Consider the following 19135-nt stretch of genomic DNA (forward strand, 5'->3'; position numbering starts at 1 on the left):
TGCCCTAAAATCGCGTCAGGAAAGTGCCTGGATGGTTCCTTTGAAAGGACACGGCTGACTTCTTTCCCCATCATTCCCTAATCCGATGCAACCGATGACCTTTTCTGTTTGGTTCTCTCTCCAAAATAAATCAACCAACCAAGCAATCAATCTACCAACCAATTTTAACTACGTAGCTTGACGATGCTATAAATGTCAACTATTATTCAAATCAGTTTAGTTCCAACACGTATTCTTCTTCCTGTATAGAGACCATCTGACTGGATGTAAAGAAAACTATAAGTTTTATGAAACTAAATAACTACGTCCTAAGAACGAAATTTTGCTTAAGGATAAACAGAATAGTAATGAAGGAGATCAAGAATAGTTTAAAAAAGTCAGTAACGTCGTCCTTAACATCATAAACAGTTGCGACGTAATTGTCTAACAAATGCTATAATTCTCTAATCTAGGAAGTAAGCGTTTACAGAATGGAAGTTACGAGAAAGAGAACGTATGGAAGTGTAACGTGGACCATCGGATACCCTGATAAGAGGAAGTGAAATACTGTTAAGGAATGTTCATGAAACGATAAATGTGAAATGAAAGATTATTAGAAAGAATACGATACGAGGTAAGTTTCTGAAACAACCTTATAAGAAAAGAAGGCTAATTCGACTTTCGTTAAGTTGTTCGAAAGAGTTAACTCACCCAAGTGAGTAGCATTATATGGGAAACATAGAAGGAGGATACGGAAACTAGAGTACACAAGAAGCCTTATAGAATATGTGATGTGAAACAGTTACATTTTACCAAAGCAGTCGAAACATGTGATTAATAATAATCTGTTATTTAAATAGATATCATTTACCTTCGACGGTCACATTATTTAAATTCAGTGAGTCGAACAACGGTGGCTATATATGATTATTAATGATAGTAATGTGCTCATTTGCCGGCAAGGATAGCCGCCCGGTCTAGCGCGCTGCTTCCCGGAAGGGAAAGCCTGACGGCTCCCAGCATGAATCCGCCCGGCAGATTAGTGTCGAGGTCCGGTGTGCCGCATAACCTGTGGATGGCTTTTAGGCGGTTTTCCATCTGCTTCGGCGAATGCGGGATGGTTCCCCTTATTTCACCTCAGTTACAATATGTCGCGATTGTTGCGCACACACCGTCTCCGCGTACTCGTACACCACAATTGTTCCAACACGTTAACATTTCCGGTACGCTCGTCTGGTATGAGACGTTCCCAGGGGGGTCCACTTGGGGCCGAACCGCACAATAACCCTGGTTCGGTTTGGGGCGGCGGTGGGGTGGGTGGACCGCTGTGGCCTGTTGTGGGGTTGTGAACTACTGAGTGCTACGGCGGGACGAAGCCTCTTCGTCGTTTCTAGGTCCTCAGTTTAAGTACACAATACACACAACACACAATGTGCTCATTTACCCAGGTTGGACCGACGCTTCTTGTAGGCACTTTCGGCTTATCTGCATAAACAAATGTATCGTATTGTGCTCAAATTACCAGAAAGACCCGTTACAATATGATTACACGATTGGAGTAAAATCGCCAGAAGCAACACTCTCGTTAAAAGCTCGATGTGTTAGCATAACTTACATGACTCCAGTACAAAATATTTTCATTTTCCAAAAGTTTGACCCACGAATGAAAAGAAACGAGATCTTAATTCTTTAAGTGAAATATTAGGCAGTAAGCACAAAGGAATTATGAAGGAGATCTCAAACAAGTGTTGAAGTAATGCAAAATTATAACTAAAAACATTGAGTGAGTCTATCACAATCCATACGTGCTTCTTCATTATAGAGAAAACACGTGTCATGAGGATTTAGACAGAGTCTAACAGCCTCGCTATGTACGCAGGAGTGCAGGACGTCTCCCGAAGTTCTCAGCATCTCACACCACGCCATATAGTGGCTGAAAGCAGCATGCAAAGAAGAAATATACTCTATCTGCCGTACTCAGTTCTCTTCAAAATTATTCTGCGAAAGAGAGATTGTTTTCAGCGAGCAGTGCTTGCATGAAGTATGAAGGTCGACGAAAGATGTACGAGAGTAAAAATAATGAAACATAAACTTGAAAGGATTGGTGTTAATATTGAAGATGAAAGCATGGAACTTCACAAACAAGGGATAAATACCACTCCTCCTATTCCCTGCCCCATTCGCGAACGGTTCTCGGGAGCAACTATTGTTGCTAAGTATATGTGTGAGCTCAAATCTCTTTCAGATTTTATCTTGATGGTCTCTTCGCAAGTTACATGTAGGACGAAGTTTTTTAATAGTTGAATGTCTAGGAATGTATGTTCTCGGAACTTTAACAGTTAACCACATCGTGATGCAGAACGCCTCTCTTGCCTCTCATGCCTCTCTTGTAGTGTCTGGCAGACGAGCTGGCCGAGAACCTCATTGATCCTAGATGATTTCGAATTAACTAAATGAAGCAGTAACTATACGCGCGCCTTTTCTTTCAATCTGATCTTCTCCATTTTCTCTCAAGTCCTGTCTGGTATGGATCCCAGACGACGAGCAATAAACAACTATTGACTGAACGAAGATAATATAAACTACTTTCTTTGTGGGTGGTCTAAGCTTCTTGAGAAATCTTCAGTGAACCTCAGTTTGATATCTGTCTTACCTTTGATTAATGTGCCTTGTTCCACTGTAAATCGCTTTGTACGCAAATTCCTAAGTATTTTACGGTGTAAGCCAATTATCAAAAATATTTTTCATGTTAGTTATAACTGTGCTAATTGGAAGTCAAAAGCGTGGTCAATGATTATCTATCACTGTCTTCGTCTGTTAGGAGGCTCATATTTCTGGTTTTATAGGGAAACATATCTGCATGCTATACTATTACGACAGAACACTGCTGGCGAGTCAGGTGGTGAAACGGTTGAATTCGAATTTACAAGGTCCATGTGGATGCACAACTATCATAAATACTGTAGGTCAGAAACGCCCATCTCAGCAATGCCCCAGAAGCTAAGCAGTTGCCTATCACATGAATAACAACGACATGAGAAAGCACGAACGCTAATCGTGAAAAACAGCCAACCTCCCAGAAGTGTATCTCGGCGTCTACACTGCCCACACAAACTCGAATCTGAAACCCTTCCACCAAACGATTGCCCAAAAATGTGTTGCCGTCAAAGAACAGCACGCGGGTATGTTTCACTATACAACCTGAAATACTAGTCCCCTAGCGGACGAAAATAGTGAGTAGATAAACTGTGATCCATGCTGTTACACTTGCAACAGTGCACGTTTTCGGAGCAGTCAGCCAATAATTAATTCATCCTACGTATATCTCGCGAAAAGACAATGAACAGAAAATTATAGAGATTCGAGCTCACACTGACGCTCACCTACAACCGTTGACCCCGCGGAACATTCGCGACTGCGGCTTGCGGCGTATGGATTTAGATGTAGAAGTAGACAAGAATGTTGGGCGAAGAACTTGGATTGAGAATAGAGAAAGAACCGCGTACTTTTCGTGGTAACAATATTCAAATTTGCCTTTACAAATTTTATGAAGCAGAGAAACCCGGTCGGTGGAAATTTGAAAGGCCGTCCTTCTAACGCACAATTTTACACGTCGATACACTACCACGTGAAAATAATTGATATACTGTTCGTGAAGACACGCACAGTTCAGTGTGTAGTAGTTGCACAAAGTACGTTTAGATGTACGTCATTAAGCAATACGAACGTAATTTTCCCACTAATGTGGGTGAAGTTAAATGAAGTCACTACAGATTTTCTAATTTTGGGTCAAGACGATAAATATTTTGAATTTCTTCCAGGCGCAAGCTAGGAAACAAAGTCATAATATTGACTTCCACAGAAAAAAAAAAAAAAAAATCAAATGGCTCTGAGCACTATGGGACTTAACTTCTGAGGTCATCAGTCCCCTAGAACTTAGAACTACTTAAACCTAATTAACCTAAGGACGTCACACACATCCATGCCCGAGGCAGGATTCGAAACTGTGACCGTAGCGGTCGCGCGGTTCCAGACTGTAGCACCTAGAACCGCTTGGCCACCCCGGCCGGCTGACTTTCTCGTACTGAGCCACGTGCTAAACAAAACAACGTGTGTGGGACACGAAGTACAGACACGAACTGCACCCTGGAATGATGTACTATGACGCTCATCGTCAGATTCACTAACACTTTTAGTGTTAAACATGTTTACAATATCAATCGTTTTTAGGTTAGGAATGTCTGTATGCAATTGACAAACGGCAATTGCTGTTTTGTCGCAGGCCTTTCGTCTGAATTTGTCAACGCACGGTCAGTGACTGTGCGTGTTGTTATTGTCGTACGTGTGCAGTTGCAGTACTGTCGGTGCAACTTTTGCTCTGTGTGCGGCACTGATCTCAGTACAGCACACAACTGCACTCGCACCCTTCCGCCCTCTTTGTGTCCTGAGCTCAAAACTGTTTGTACTGCACGCAGAATAACAACGTCATAGATCATACAGAAAAATATCAACACACGCAGCCACTAATGGTACCTACTGGTATAACTGGGCTAAATTCATGTAGCAAAATTAATACTACAGTCGATCCTAGCGTGACAACCATTAATATAAAATTAATAGCAATAGAGAACTGGCACATCTTCAAAATTAAAATTTTTAAAACTACTTTCATTTCACAGTTCGTGATTTACGGTATTCTTTACTGTTTTTGATGAAGTTCGTCTTCATGGGCGATGGCTTCCCTTCTTGCAGTGTTTCCACATCGCATAATTTGCCACAGGTTTCTGGCAAACAGTGATTCTTAAAATGTAACAAAGACTATTTCTTTAAGATGCTATGACAAATTGACTGCTAAGAGCTGCGAAATCTAGAACACCGTACCTATTTTGAAACCCCATCAAAAAGAACGTGCAGAGGAAATAAAGCTATGAATAAAAATGTTACACAAACTAAAACAAAATTTGCTACATCTAGTACACATATTTTTGCATCCAGTAAACTTTCATAACAAAATTCCTATTATATTTCTTATTTAACTAAACCACCACAGATTGCAGTAAATATAGATCCCGCCTTTCAAATAGGTTAGTGTAACTGTACGTTAAAAAATCACTAGTGGATTTCATATACAATGACAGGCAACTACAAGGAGACTCACACAATCAGATCAACTTGCGAGGCGCCATGAAGTTTGTTCTTCACCACAAATGTATGAACTGACACTATCCCCAGAATAACTCATCGTGTCCCGCTAAGCTCTAGGACTGTCCTTGCCTTCTAAGATATACAGTTTGTTTACATAGCAGTTTGTCGGCAAGCATAATAATTGGGGTTGGGATCACATAAACCTGTTTCTGATTATGGCCACTTCACTGTTACTTATGAATTGACAGATATTTGTTAAAATTGTTCGAAACTAAAGTCAATTTATGAATTTTACGGACTTTTACGACGTTGGCGTCCCTTCTTTTTTTATTTATGGTACAACAATCCGTGAGAGAAACGTCAGCACCTTTCGTCACCCCATTAGCCTAACGGCACAATCCAGTGCCGGCAAATAAATGTCATCAATGAGAAAGCATTCATTTATTCTATGGTATGCATTTCAAAAAATGTTTTACAGGCACAATCCCAGACGTCTATTAGACACAGACGACAGGTATCCCTATTCCGCCAGATACGGGAATCCCGGCCATCCGCTGACCTGACCCGTGTCAAAGCTCTGCTGATGTACGTGAAGGACGCCAGGAATGCCCCGTGCTTGGGATTCCACGTCCACGTCAACCTGCCCTCTGCCCCAGCCCCCTGGTGAGGACCCCCTGCTGCCACGACACAATGTGTGCGACATAACCTCTGTATTACAGCCCCGCATAACTCTCTCGTCTTAACATATACCTTACAATAGCGACTACTTTAGTACTTCATTACTAGACTTCCCGGCAACTGTTATCTTACAGAAGGGGGTGGGCGTGAAATATTTCCAGTTAAATGACGTGTAATTCCGAATATTAAAGTGAGAACATTGATGAATTTACATCTAATTGAGGAATGGTTTATCACTGGCGTGAAGTTCGGTAAACGAGCTTTCTTTCAATTGTCAGCTGCCTCAGGTGATCCACGTCATACGATTACAGACGACTCCTGCGCACCGAGCAATTCAACTTGTAGTTGCAATCTGGAGTGGGAATCCTGATACAAACTGAGATAAGACTATGAGTCATTTGTAACATTCTGACCATATTTTCATAAAATGTACTTCACGCAGAAATACTGAACAGCCTATCAGTTACAAATTATAAGGTTTATTAAACCCCCTTTTATCACGGGTTCAACGTTTATTGAAACTTCTTCGTGAGAACGAAAATATGAACCAGCTAAGCAAGTAAACAGTGATCAAAAGAATACGGACACCTGGCCGAAAATGACTTACATGTTCGTGGCCCCCTCCATCGATAATGCTATATTTGAATATGGTATTGAGATTGGCGGCAGCTTCCACTCTCGCAGGCTCACGTTCAGTCAGGTTCTGGAAGGTTTCTTGGGGAGTGGCAGCCCATTCTTCACGGAGTGCTGCACTGAGGAGAGGTATCAATGTCGGTAGGAGAGGCCTGGCACGAAGTCGGCGTTCCAAAACATCCCAAAGGTGTTCTGTAGGATTTAGGTCAGGACTCTGTGCCATATTGTGTACCTTGTTTCGTCACTCCACACACCGTTTTTACACTGTTCAATCATCCGATGTTTACGCTCCTTACACCAGGTGAGGCGTCGTTTGGCATTTACCGTTGGCATTGACCGGTGTGATGTGACGCTTATGAGCAGCCGCTGCACCATGAAATAAAAGTTTTCTCACCTCCCGCCTAACTGTCGTAGTACCTGCAGTGGACCCTGGTGCAGTCTGGAATTCCTGTGTGATGATCTGGGTAAATGTCTATTACACATTACGAATCTCTTCAACTGTCGACGGTCTCTTTCAGTCAACAGACGAGGTCGGCCTATACACTTTTGCGCTTTACGTGTCCCTTCATGTTTCTACTTCATTACGACATCAAAAACAGTGGACCTTGGGATGTATAGGAGTGTGGAAATCTCGCGTACAGACGTATGATACAAATCACCTGACCACGTTCGAAGTCCTTGAGTTCTGCTCAGTGCCCCATTCTGCTCTCTCAAGATGTCTAATGACTACTAAGGTCGCTGATATGGCGTACATGGTAGTAGGTGGCAGTAAAATGAACCTAATACGAAAAACGTATTTTTTCGGGGTGTCCGAATACTTTTGATCACATGGTGCATATATCTATAGCGAGAGAGAGAGAGAGAGAGAGAGAAGACTTACTGTATTACATGTTATGGCAAAGATGTGCGAATATAGCTATAGTGCGTTGTCAAATATAAAAAAATTCGCCTTCATATTAAATTAAAAAATGCACAACATGATTGTTATCGTACAGTACTTCCTCATCAATGTACAGCTATTGCACTAGTGTTACCTACAAAATGCTTCCTCTAAGGAAAGCTTCTGGCAGGACAGAGCATTTGTAGTACCCGCGACTGTGAGAAACTAAAGTTGCTTCAAAGTTTGAAATTAAATTATCACCTTAAAAACCACATCATATTTAGCTGTGTACATGTTTGAAATTAATAACTTCGCATCAATTTTATTTACTGTCTAAAGAAAGTGATTTTAGTAAAAACAAATTACATAAAACTGAGCAATGCAAATAGAGACAGTATCAAAAGGAAGGGGTTTTGTGGGTAAGAGGATGGTAGGAAAGAAAATGGGCCAGAGGAAGTGCAGTACTCCGTGAAGAATGGGCTGCCATTCCCCAAGAAACCTTCCAGAACCTGATTGAAAGTGTGCGTGAGAGAGCTTAAGCTGTTATCAAGGCTAAGGGTGAGCCAACACTATAATCAATTCCAGCATTACCAATAGAGGGAGCCGCGAACTTGTAAGTCATTTTCAGCCAGGTGTCCGAATACTTTTGATCACATAGTGTATATCGTTACGTACGCAAATACATATTGAGATTAACTGGGTTACTGGATTTACAAGTTGTGGCAGAGGTGTGGGAAATATAGCCAATAGCATTGTCAAATATAAAATTTCACCTCTACATTAAACTAAAACCTGCACAACATGGTGGTTGTTGTAAGGTACTTCTTTACCAATGTACAGCAGTGCTCTAGCGACATGTAGGTATCGCTTGCGCTAAAGAATGTTTCTGGCAGGAGAGAGAACTTGCAGCATGCGCGGTAGTGAGAAATTTTGTCATGTCATAGTTGCTTCAAAGTTTAAAATTAAATTATGACACTAAAAACTAAATGATATTTAGCTGTGTACATATTTAAAATTAATAACATCGCCACAAATATTAATTTACGGTCTAAAGGTAGTCATTTTACTAAAAGAAATTTACATTAAACTGTATAGTGTGAATATAAAAAATAGCAAAAGGAACCAGAGCAGGGAAGGGGGTGTGGGTTGTGGGGGAGAGGAAAAGGGTCTTGGTGAGAAGAATGGGGGTAGAGGGACGGAGAGAAGGAGCCTGGAAAATGATGTTGCCGGGGGAACGAAGAAAGTGGTAAAATGGGCATAACTGTCAGATACTTATCTGAAAGACTGAACATCAGACCTCTAGAAATATATGTTACATCATAACAAATAAGAAAGACAAGTACCAGTAGCATTAACAGGCGAGGAAAATGACATATCCTATACTAATGTGGAACATTGATCCTCTGCTCTGATACTCTATCGAAAATAGGGGTTAGAAAATTTCTAACTTTGAGTTGCAGCTGTTCATTTAAAAGGCGTGTATCTTTGTGAGTTATGTGCCTACAGTCATCCAATCTTCATAGGGAAATCATCTGAAGTTGATGTTTCAATAGAAATGGTCAAAGCTAGTAGCAACAATATAAAAACTGAACTTGCAAAAATTACCCATGCAAAGGCTGCCGAGGAAGACCTGGAAAAATGCAGAAACCTTTTTTCACAATAAAGAGACAGTTATCAAGCGCCTGGCCGTAATGTACTTAATGTTCACTAAAATTGTTATCAGCTACCCAAAAAGCTATAGAAATGATAGTTTTAAAAGTGAAATTAGGAACATGAACAATAATCAAGTAATGAGCAAAATAATAGGACGTATCAATGAAAATTAGTTGGCACACTGTATAGAACTAATTGATGAAGAAAGAGATTTAGCGTAGTTCCAAACATAAATTGTACTTAACTAGGGAAACGGTGAAGGAGTACTTGTCATTGAAAAATACCTCAAATATTTTTCTTCTGCTTTTGTCATTGCACTGTCGGCATGTAATACAGGTAAAGTACAACTATGTATAACTAGATCTGAAAATACAACTAGCTGGTAAAATCAAAAAAAAATTGTACAAATGGGTAATGAAACTGTGAAGCCAGATGGAGAGTTTCTTCATTTTGACATAGGAAGATGGTAACTGGATGGACAGAAGAAGAAATAAGCATGAGAATGAAAGGCCAGGAGGGCTTTGGTAAATTGAGTATATTTTGCAAAATTCCACTGAGTCGAAAGAGAAGTTTACATTCGAACAATTTTGACTAACGGCAACGAATTATTAACTTTTCAGGTGCAAAACAATATATCATAAATGTACCAAGGAATTACTTCCCGATTCAAAGAAATAAGAAACTTGCAAATACGATGGCTTAAAATAAAGAGAGCAGATTACAGTATCATGAAATCATGTAGTAGAACAACTAAAGCATATAGCTAATAACTGTTACGTGTGGAAATGTGACGAGGAAGCCTTTATAGAGGAACAGTGTTAAACAGGACATAATTATGATTAGAGTGACTTAAATGAAGTCGCATGACCGCTGCAAGCTTAGCACAGGTATCTTTGGAAGTCATATACTCTGAATTTTGCGAGTCTGTTGAGGTAATGGATTTACCAACGGGAGCAGAATACATTGACCAGAATAAATTATTTAGTATCAAGTATTACATATTCGTTGCAGTTCATGGTGATTTCAAGAACCCTCTGTGTGTATACTCCATGGTGATGTATAACAGGTCCAAGTAATTTTGGCGTTGTCGTGTGCCTGTAGACGAAACGCGGATTCTCTATAGTACAACAGAACATCAAAATGAAAACAGTGGGTTTGCAGCGGTGGAGTTCCACTGAAAACGCAGAGGCGGTTTTAAGAGTGAGGTACGTGACACATATATTTGGAAAGATGCAACACCGTGAGGAGAACCTGTTGTGCATTTGTGTGTGCTATAAGCCAGAGTTATAAACAGAAATTATTTTGTAAGAGAATGAAGTAGATCTTAATCTTGCTCTAGCAAGGGGCCCGTTTTAAATGAAATTATTTTTACAACACATATTTCTCTACAAAAATGTAACCTTCTTTTCACAGTTCTCCATCCCTTCTAAGTTATCCCTTAAGAACACATTTTAGCTGGTGGGGGTAGAGTGTTCTCAGAGTTAGTAAGAGGACCAGTTAAGTCACAGTGTGCGTACTTCACCACGCAGTCTCAATTCCGACCAGTTCATTACCTTAAGTGCGTAGGCTTCCTCGGTCCGAGGAGCTATTGCGGAAAATAACTGGAGAAGTACGGAAAGATTTCTCTACTTGTCTGCAGTGCACGAATTCTAACAGCTGTAATATTAATGGCACACCTTCTACCCTTTCGTAAAAGTAGTCCTTAGTGGTGCAAACTCGATAAGAGATTAAGCGTCAATCGAGGAGCTCGTAACTTTTACACCGTATGATTCTACACATGTAGCAAAATATGTGGAAAAAAATAACAAATTTATCGTTGGGAATGAAATTAATGGATATTCTATGCCCTAAAATGACATCATTGACGATCGTTTAGAGTTATTACAGCTACAACGTAATAAAAATATAACATTGAAATTGCGTCCCAGATCCTGTTGGAAACTCGGCCTGGCATACGTTTTCAATTAACTTTTCTATACAAGACTGAATTTTTAAGCCGATCTCTTTTCAATTATGTTTCTAGTTGTTTAGATTTTTGATTATACGATACGCAGACATTTTTAGGGCACACAAAGAGCATAGCGCGGGCACACTGGATGTCCAGGTCAATCTTTACCACTAAGACGAACAAAAAAATAAAATTAATTTCATAATTACAACAACAGATTTGGGTCACCTACAAAATTTAGAGCTTATTGATAATCGCAGACCGGGTGGATCATTAATTAAAAAGTCATAATAAATCATTGATCAGTTTACGCAATTAAATTAATTACTCCGGGCCAACAAGTACCACCAATTGATTGCCTACATGAAGTCTGCGTTTGTTTAATGTAGAAAGTGCTCAAATGGCGAAATTCTGTGAAAGTTCCTAGCTGTTACATTTGAACTGTACTAGAAGTCGCACTATGGCTGAGTCTTAAGAGTTCCACCGTCGTTTGGGGAATTGGCGCCCAGAGTTTTCCCATTCCGAGAGTCAAAGAGACCGAGCAACCCGCCCGGCGAGGCTGCAACAGTGGTTCCTATCCTCTTCTCATGTCACTTACGGACTCCATCTACAGTGGGATATCTGAGTTTTCAAACAACAGGGAGAACCACTCTCCTATCTACTTAGTTGCAAATTTTAGTCGAATAAAAATCGCAGACAGTAAGAGTGCAGCAGTCATCGCCATTATGGTACGCAAGTGTTGCTTTGCAGTGCCCGATGAGGAGCCTATTGCTAAGACATGTCTGGGCAGCATGTTTCCAGTTAGGAAACGCACAGCGACTACGTTGGCTCCTTTTGTGAGATGATTGTGTTCTTCACCTCGAGAATCTGGCTTAATAACTCCGCTTATCGGAATATGGTAAGCTCTGTCGTTAAGTCCCTGTCTGTGTGCTCATGTTTCTCGATTAATTTCAATTAAACGTCCTTAGTTCACTCTGGCGACTGGAACGCTTCTTGCTTAGATTTCTCATTGTGTTTGACATGTTTCTTTAGTCTCATTCTTTACGCTGCAGTAAAGCGCCATCTCGACAAATCATCCAAAGCTGAGGACGCTTTCTATAAAAGACTGAGACAGGCTGCTTCGTATTTGTAAGTCTTTCTACAAAATACGAGGGTTGTACAGAAAGTAATGCACCGCATCTTTTTCTTCAACAGTTATATATTCAATATAATGAGAATCACCCGCAAGAAAAAATGGTGTTTTATCTACAGGGTGTTTCAAAGAGAATATACGTATTTAGATTGCATACATTTATTAAATATTAAGACGTACGAATATGAAACTTTAGACACATATTTACGAACCTCCAGAGTTCAGATTACAGATGTTCAATATATCCTCCATCAGCGACTCCAACACAATCACATCGATACTCAAATTCAACCCATACTCGGGCAAGCATGTGCTTCGTCACTGATGCTATGGAACTACAGATCCGGTTCTTCAACTCTCCAAGGTTCTGTGAGACTGGTGGCACATAAAAGTTGTCTTTATCGGAACCCGAAAGGAAGATCTCAGGGGGAGTCAAATCCGGCGACCGTGGAGCCCAGCTGCGATACGCTAAGTCGCCAGCTCATTGCTACGTTGGATAGCAGTTTGAATTCGTGCAACATTTTCTTCAGGAACATGAGAGCTGCCAGGACTCTAATCTTTACATACACATCCTGTATCTAGAAACTGTCGATACCATCTGCGAACGTTTCACCCATTCGGAGGATAAATTTGGTTACTCAAACTGAAACGTCTTTGCGCTGTAACCACGAAATTGCATTTCGCAAACTCGAGAACACAAAATGACTTCTGCTGCGGAGTACGCATTTTAAACATATGACGGTTACCATGCAAAACAGAAGATAACCGACATCTAGCGGTTATTTATATAAACTAGACTATGTATTCGTTTCTCCTATAGTCGAGCCGAGTCGCAGCGATCGATAGTTTGGACAAAATAGTACTTTGTGGTACCCACATTCTTCTTGAAACACCCTGTATACACCCTCCTTTTCCACGTAATCTCCATTCCGTTCGAAGGCCTTCCTCCAGGGCGAAACAAGAGCGTGTATGTCCTGTCGGTACCAATCATTTTCCTGGCGGTGGAGCCAGAGCTTCACTGTGTTAATCACCTCCTCATCGTCCTCAAAATGTCTTCAACGAATGGCGTCCTTTAATGGTCCAAACAAGTGGAAGTTGGAGGAGTCTTGGTCAGGTGTGTGTCCCCGATGATCTCCCCGACCGCTGTAAATCGTGGAGCTCCACCGAACCGCTCACTGATGACCTCACCCTCCGCGCTCTGTGACTAATTGTACTTCTATGGACAGCAGATGCTCCATAATCTTTGTACAAGCGTTTGTAAGTATTCCCCTCGGTTTTTTTCTCTTCAGTGAGAAATACAGTGACGGCACGTTGCTTCTAATATACATCACACACCATGATGTAACCGTCCTGCAGCTACGGTATCTGTCGGAAATAACGAAAACTTCGCAAGCTCTCTCAGGAAACTTCTAATAATGCGTTCGTTACGTTTCGTATTTCTAGCATTGTTTTCGGTCGAGGAAAAAAAAGTACGGCGCATTCCTTACTTGGCAATACTAGTATATCCAAATTTAATCGCATTTACTTCCAAGCATTGTTTTGAAGATATCCCATAGTCCATTTTTCTTTAAAGTAACTGCATATTAATCAACGGGACACATGCCAACAGAAAAATTCCATGATCTTCATGCTCTAAGAACAGCAGATTATCGGATGACTGCATCTCAACCTATATTATTGGGAAACAGCGATAGACAGTAATTTCCCTGGTTTATTATTCAACAGCAGACCAGTCGCAATATTTAAGATCAAGCAACAACTCACATGTTACCGTGAAAACAAGTATCAATTTTCTTCAAAGTAATTTTACCAAATTGGAATGATGTGTTTTGATCCTTAACTTTTCAGCGTGCAAAGCAGGTACACTATATACGGTGTGACAATTACTGAACTATATGAAAAGCAACATAAATTAGTTACAAACTACGGAGTGCACACACTTCATTCAACATGTAAACTTCACTACAGATATACGGATCTACGTTATGACGTGTAAGATATGCCTGCCATCATTAGCGATGGTGTAGCGCAGACGAATACCGAAATTCTGTCTGAGCAGTTGAAGTGTCAGAACATCTATGCTGTCGATCCTGAATAGCTCAGCAATGGATTGGGGGCTATTGCTGTACGCCTTGTCTTTAATGTAGCAACAAAAAAGAAGTCGCACGTGTTCAGATCAGAAGAATATGGTGACCAATCGCGGCCAGTGCCTGTGGCCTCTGGATACCCCAGGGCCAGAATGCGAACCCCAGAGCGCTCCTCCAACACATTAAACACTCTGCTGCTTCGATGGCGTTGAGCTCCCTCTTACATGAATCACATCTTGTCGAAATCAGGGTAACTTTGGTCAATGGTTGAGAAATCATCATCTAAAATATACATTTCCATGTTCGCTTGTCACCGTGCCATGATGAAATATACACGTATCAAAGAAAGTTTTGCATCACCTCGATTCCGAGACTTTCGGAACCTGTACTGAAAATTGGTATAGAAATCGCCGGCCGAAGTGGCCGTGCGGTTAAAGGCGCTGCAGTCTGGAACCGCAAGACCGCTACGGTCGCAGGTTCGAATCCTGCCTCGGGCATGGATGTTTGTGATGTCCTTAGGTTAGTTAGGTTTAACTAGTTCTACGTTCTAGGGGACTAATGACCTCAGCAGTTGAGTCCCATAGTGTTCAGAGCCATTTGGTATAGAAATCAACATGAACATCATTTCCACCCTTTTTGTTGTTCATGAAACACACACACTGCATGTCGTATCACCATACAGCGAAACATTAAGGGGTGGTGGTTCAGATTGCTGTACACACCGGTGCTGCTAATACCCAGTAGCACGTCCTCTAGTATTGATCAATGCCTGTATTTGTCGTCGCATACTATCCACAAGTTCATCTGGGAACAGTTAGTCCAGATTGTCCTACTCCACAAAGGCGATTCGGCGTAGATCGCTCAGAGTGGTTGGTGGGTTACGTCGTCCATAAACAGCCCTTTCCAATCTATCCCAGTGAAGTTCGATAGGCTTCATATCAGGAGAACGTGCTGGCGACTCAAGTCGAGCGATGTCGAAGAAAGTCATTCACAATATGTACACGATGGGGACGCGAACTGTCGTCCAGGAGACGGATGCCAATATGCTGCCGATACGGCTGAGCTATCGGTCGGAGGATGGCATTTACGCATCGGACAGCCATTACGGCTCCTTCCATGACCGCCAGTGGCGTACGTCGGCCCCACATAATGCCTCCCCAAAACAGCAGGGAACCTCCACCTTGCTCTACTTGCTGGACAGGCGTTCAGCCTGACCGGATTGCATCCAAACACGTCTCTGACGATTGTCTGGTTGAACGCATATGCGACACTCATTGGTGAAGACAACGTGAAGCCAATCGTTAGCAGTCTATTCGGCACTTTGATGGGCCCATCTCTACAGCGCTGCATGTTGTCGTGGTTGCAAAGATGGACCACGCCATGGACGTCGGGAGTGAAGTTGCGCATCATGCAGCCTGTTGTTCTCAGCTTGAATCGTAACACGACGTCCTGTGGTTGCACGAAAATCATTATTCAACACGGTGGCGTTGTTGTCAGGGTTCCTCCGAGCCATAAACCGTAGGTAGCGGTCGTCCACTTCAGTAGTAGCCCTTGGGTGGCCTGAGCGGGGCATGTCATCGACAGTTCCTGTCTCTCTGTACCTCCTTCATGTCTGCACAACATCGCTTAGGTTCACTCCGAGACGCCTGGACCCTTCCTTTGTTGAGATCGATTCCTGGCACAAAGTAACAATGGAGACGCGATCAAACCACGGTATTTAACGTCTAGGCGTGGTTAAACTACAGACATCACGAGACGTGTACCTCCTTCCTGGACGAATGACTGGAACTCATCGACTGTCGGACACCCTCCGTCTAATAGGTGCTGCTCATGCATGGTTGTTAACATCCTTTGGCCTTTTTAGTGACACCTTTGAGCAGTAAAAGGGACTGTGTCTGTTATACAATATCCACACTCAACGTCTATCTTCTGGAGTTCTGGGACCCGGGATGATGCAAAACGTTTTTGATGTGTGAAGTACCGCTAATTCTGTGACTGGACACGGCACACGACACGGTCACCTGTTGAGGGTGAAGAGACTTGACAATCGCCAAATGCGAATTCTCAGTCCTCCAAAGTCGCCAGTTTTTCTTATTGACGAACCCATTTGCACGTGCCAGTGGCCGAGAACAACAACGCTCGTGCGGGCGCGCATAATAATTCCCATCATGCCCAGCGGCAAACCATGGAGTTCGAACAACCTAACGCAAATGTTCCGAAGATATAGTTAAATAAATATCACAATGAACGACGTAGTCAGCTAGTTATGCTATCAGTCTTCTACAATACTGAGTACACAAGAAGTAGAAACAAACCAGTTCTGAAAAAAAAAATATTCTAACAGGAACTACCGAAAGTTATGAATGCACAAAAGATTATGCCTTAACTCCTACATGAGTATTGCCAGAGCTGCTCTCTTCCTCCGTCCATTCGCAAGTGGCTCGTGGGAAAAACTGCTCTCAGTATGTCTCTGCATGAGCTCCAATTTCCCTAATATTGTCGTCATGACTATGTAATTAGATGTATGTGCCCGTCTTGGAACGTACGTGAAATGTTAAGGAGTCCGGATCTGAGAGTTGGAAGGTGCTAGGCATACAAGACGCAAGCATTAAAATTTTTAACTACGTGATTTCTAAAATATAGCCAGTATTTAAGAAGCTGTTCTAAATACACTGAAGACTATTAGAACAATTTAGGAAAAAAACATTCCCTTGAATTTTACTTTAACATGAGGAACATTTAAGAAAATATACATTCAAAGACAGTCCACTAAAGAGCCAAAATCAGACAGATTTGCTTATAGTTTCGAAAGAAAATTACAAGAATCTTCTAATACGGACATTAGAATAACAAACGTAGGAAACTGAAGAAAATCTTTTATATTCAAATGAAACGGTTGAGGAGAAACGAAGCCACAACTCCCCGTACAAAGACCTGCACTCCTTCAAAAAAGATAGTGTTTGCATCTGGTGAAACATCGACGGTGTAATGTACAAAACATTCGTTCCCCGAAGTGTAACCATGACTGCTGACATTTCCTGTCAACTACTGAGTCGGTGTGCAGGCGCAGTTTAAGAACAACGACCAGGAAATCTACGTGAAGTAATGCAACTACACGCTAAGGCCCGCCCGCATTCTGCTAGACACAAAAAACACTATGCCAGAGTTGGGTTGAAGAGCCATTTAACACCCACCTTATTCACCTGATCTTGCGCCCACAGATTTTCAACTTTTTTGGTGTCTGTCGAACAACCATCAATGAATTTCTTTTCCGGATGAAAATGCACTGTGAACATGCCTCGATGAGTTTTTCGCCTAAAAAACACGTGGTTTTTACGGTCACGAATGTGAAAAGTTTCCCAAGCGTTTGCAGACTATGGTAAATACTGATAGATAATAAGCTGTGGATGACTAAATTCTCCGTTACTTGTATCAATTTTTTTATGATTAAAGTCTTGGACTGATGAACATCCCTTCACTTTAGTTCCAGTGAACGGGTCTTTCAGCGGACCCCACCCCAAGTAACAACAGTCGATCTTACCTTTCACTGTGACAGATACAGAGAATCCACTGCGTTTATTAAAGTAGCTATAGAGTTTGTCTTCATGTCAGGAAATGGCCGAGAACAGTAGAGAGTGGGGCGGCACGCCGTTGTTGGAGAGGCGACTCGATGGCTCAGTGCAGGGACATGTTCCAAATGCCAACCTGTCATGATTACACAATCATCTTTGCTTGGGCAGATACTGAGCTAGCTACGTTGTGTAAAAATGTATATATCTGTTGGTGAGTGACTGCTGGAGTTTAGCCTCAAGCACTTAAGGAGCCAAGCTTATATCGTGTACCATGGGTCTCCCCGTGTGTGAAAGTACGTTGAGCGTGACGTACTACCAAGCTGAAAACAGCTGAAAGCGTTGTGATATTGTCACCGCTGATAGTCCTTCGGCTGCAGCTCGCAAGATGTGGAATTATAGAATATCAGATTAATTATTAATGGTGTTTCATCCTATAGTGGTGAATTGTGGTAAGTTCCGCATGGTAAAAAGTGTATTAATGAAATCTCTCCAACATATATTAGTATGTTGTGGCGTTTATGAAACACAAGAACTCTTATATAAGTGGTTTCGTATGTGACTTTTTTGCTATTGATATCGTTACACTCACCTTTGACAAAGCGCTGTGAATTAGTTATATCATAAGGATTCGATGTAATTACGAATATACAACCACTTATTTTGATGACACTTGGCTTCACGACATAGTTCATTTCTACCAGAACTACTTTCTCTTCATTCATAGTTTTGTTAAAATTCCCTGGTTTTGGATGTATTGAAAACGTAACTAGGCAGATTGGATGTGATGGAGTACAGCATACTGATATCCGCTCTAGAGGTAAGATAAGGTGAGATGAGTTTCCCAAGTTGGACAAGTGCGGCTGACCTTTCAGCGTGCGGTACTGGCATTATATTCAGGGTGCGTAGTAGGATGCATCCCAATAAACTGCATTTTGCAATTAGCGTTTGTCATTAAATATTCTCTCACCAGTCGTCCGATGTATTTGTGTTGTGTTCAGCATCAATGCAATTGTTAGATTTATAGTAAACATCAATCGGACCGCGAAACGATATTGGAAACGTTATAACTTGTCGTTGCTCTCCGCGAGCTTTGTTCTGACATTTTCATATTCAGCTGCTGCTATGTTAAGGAAAGAGTGACTAACGACCAAAGTTAGTTGGTGTTCCAAATCGGCTTCCTGCTCAAAAGTTTCTTCGTTTTTTGAAAGTCTCGGCCACAGCGCACATGTTCAAAAAATTCAACTTATGTTCCCGAATGAAATCCTTCGTTAACGCTACAGAATAAGAACTAAAATGCTGTTAGACACCTACTCAAGCCGTTTCTTTTGAACGGGTGGAGAGGGGGGGGGGGGGGAATAGAGAGCGAAGCGTCTAACAGCAGGTTGCTGCATTTGTATTCTCCGTGTGGCATTTCATTCCCCATAGTTC

The sequence above is a fragment of the Schistocerca americana genome, chromosome 7 (genome assembly GCF_021461395.2).
Source record: "Schistocerca americana isolate TAMUIC-IGC-003095 chromosome 7, iqSchAmer2.1, whole genome shotgun sequence".
In the NCBI taxonomy this organism is placed as follows: Eukaryota; Metazoa; Arthropoda; class Insecta; order Orthoptera; family Acrididae; genus Schistocerca; species Schistocerca americana.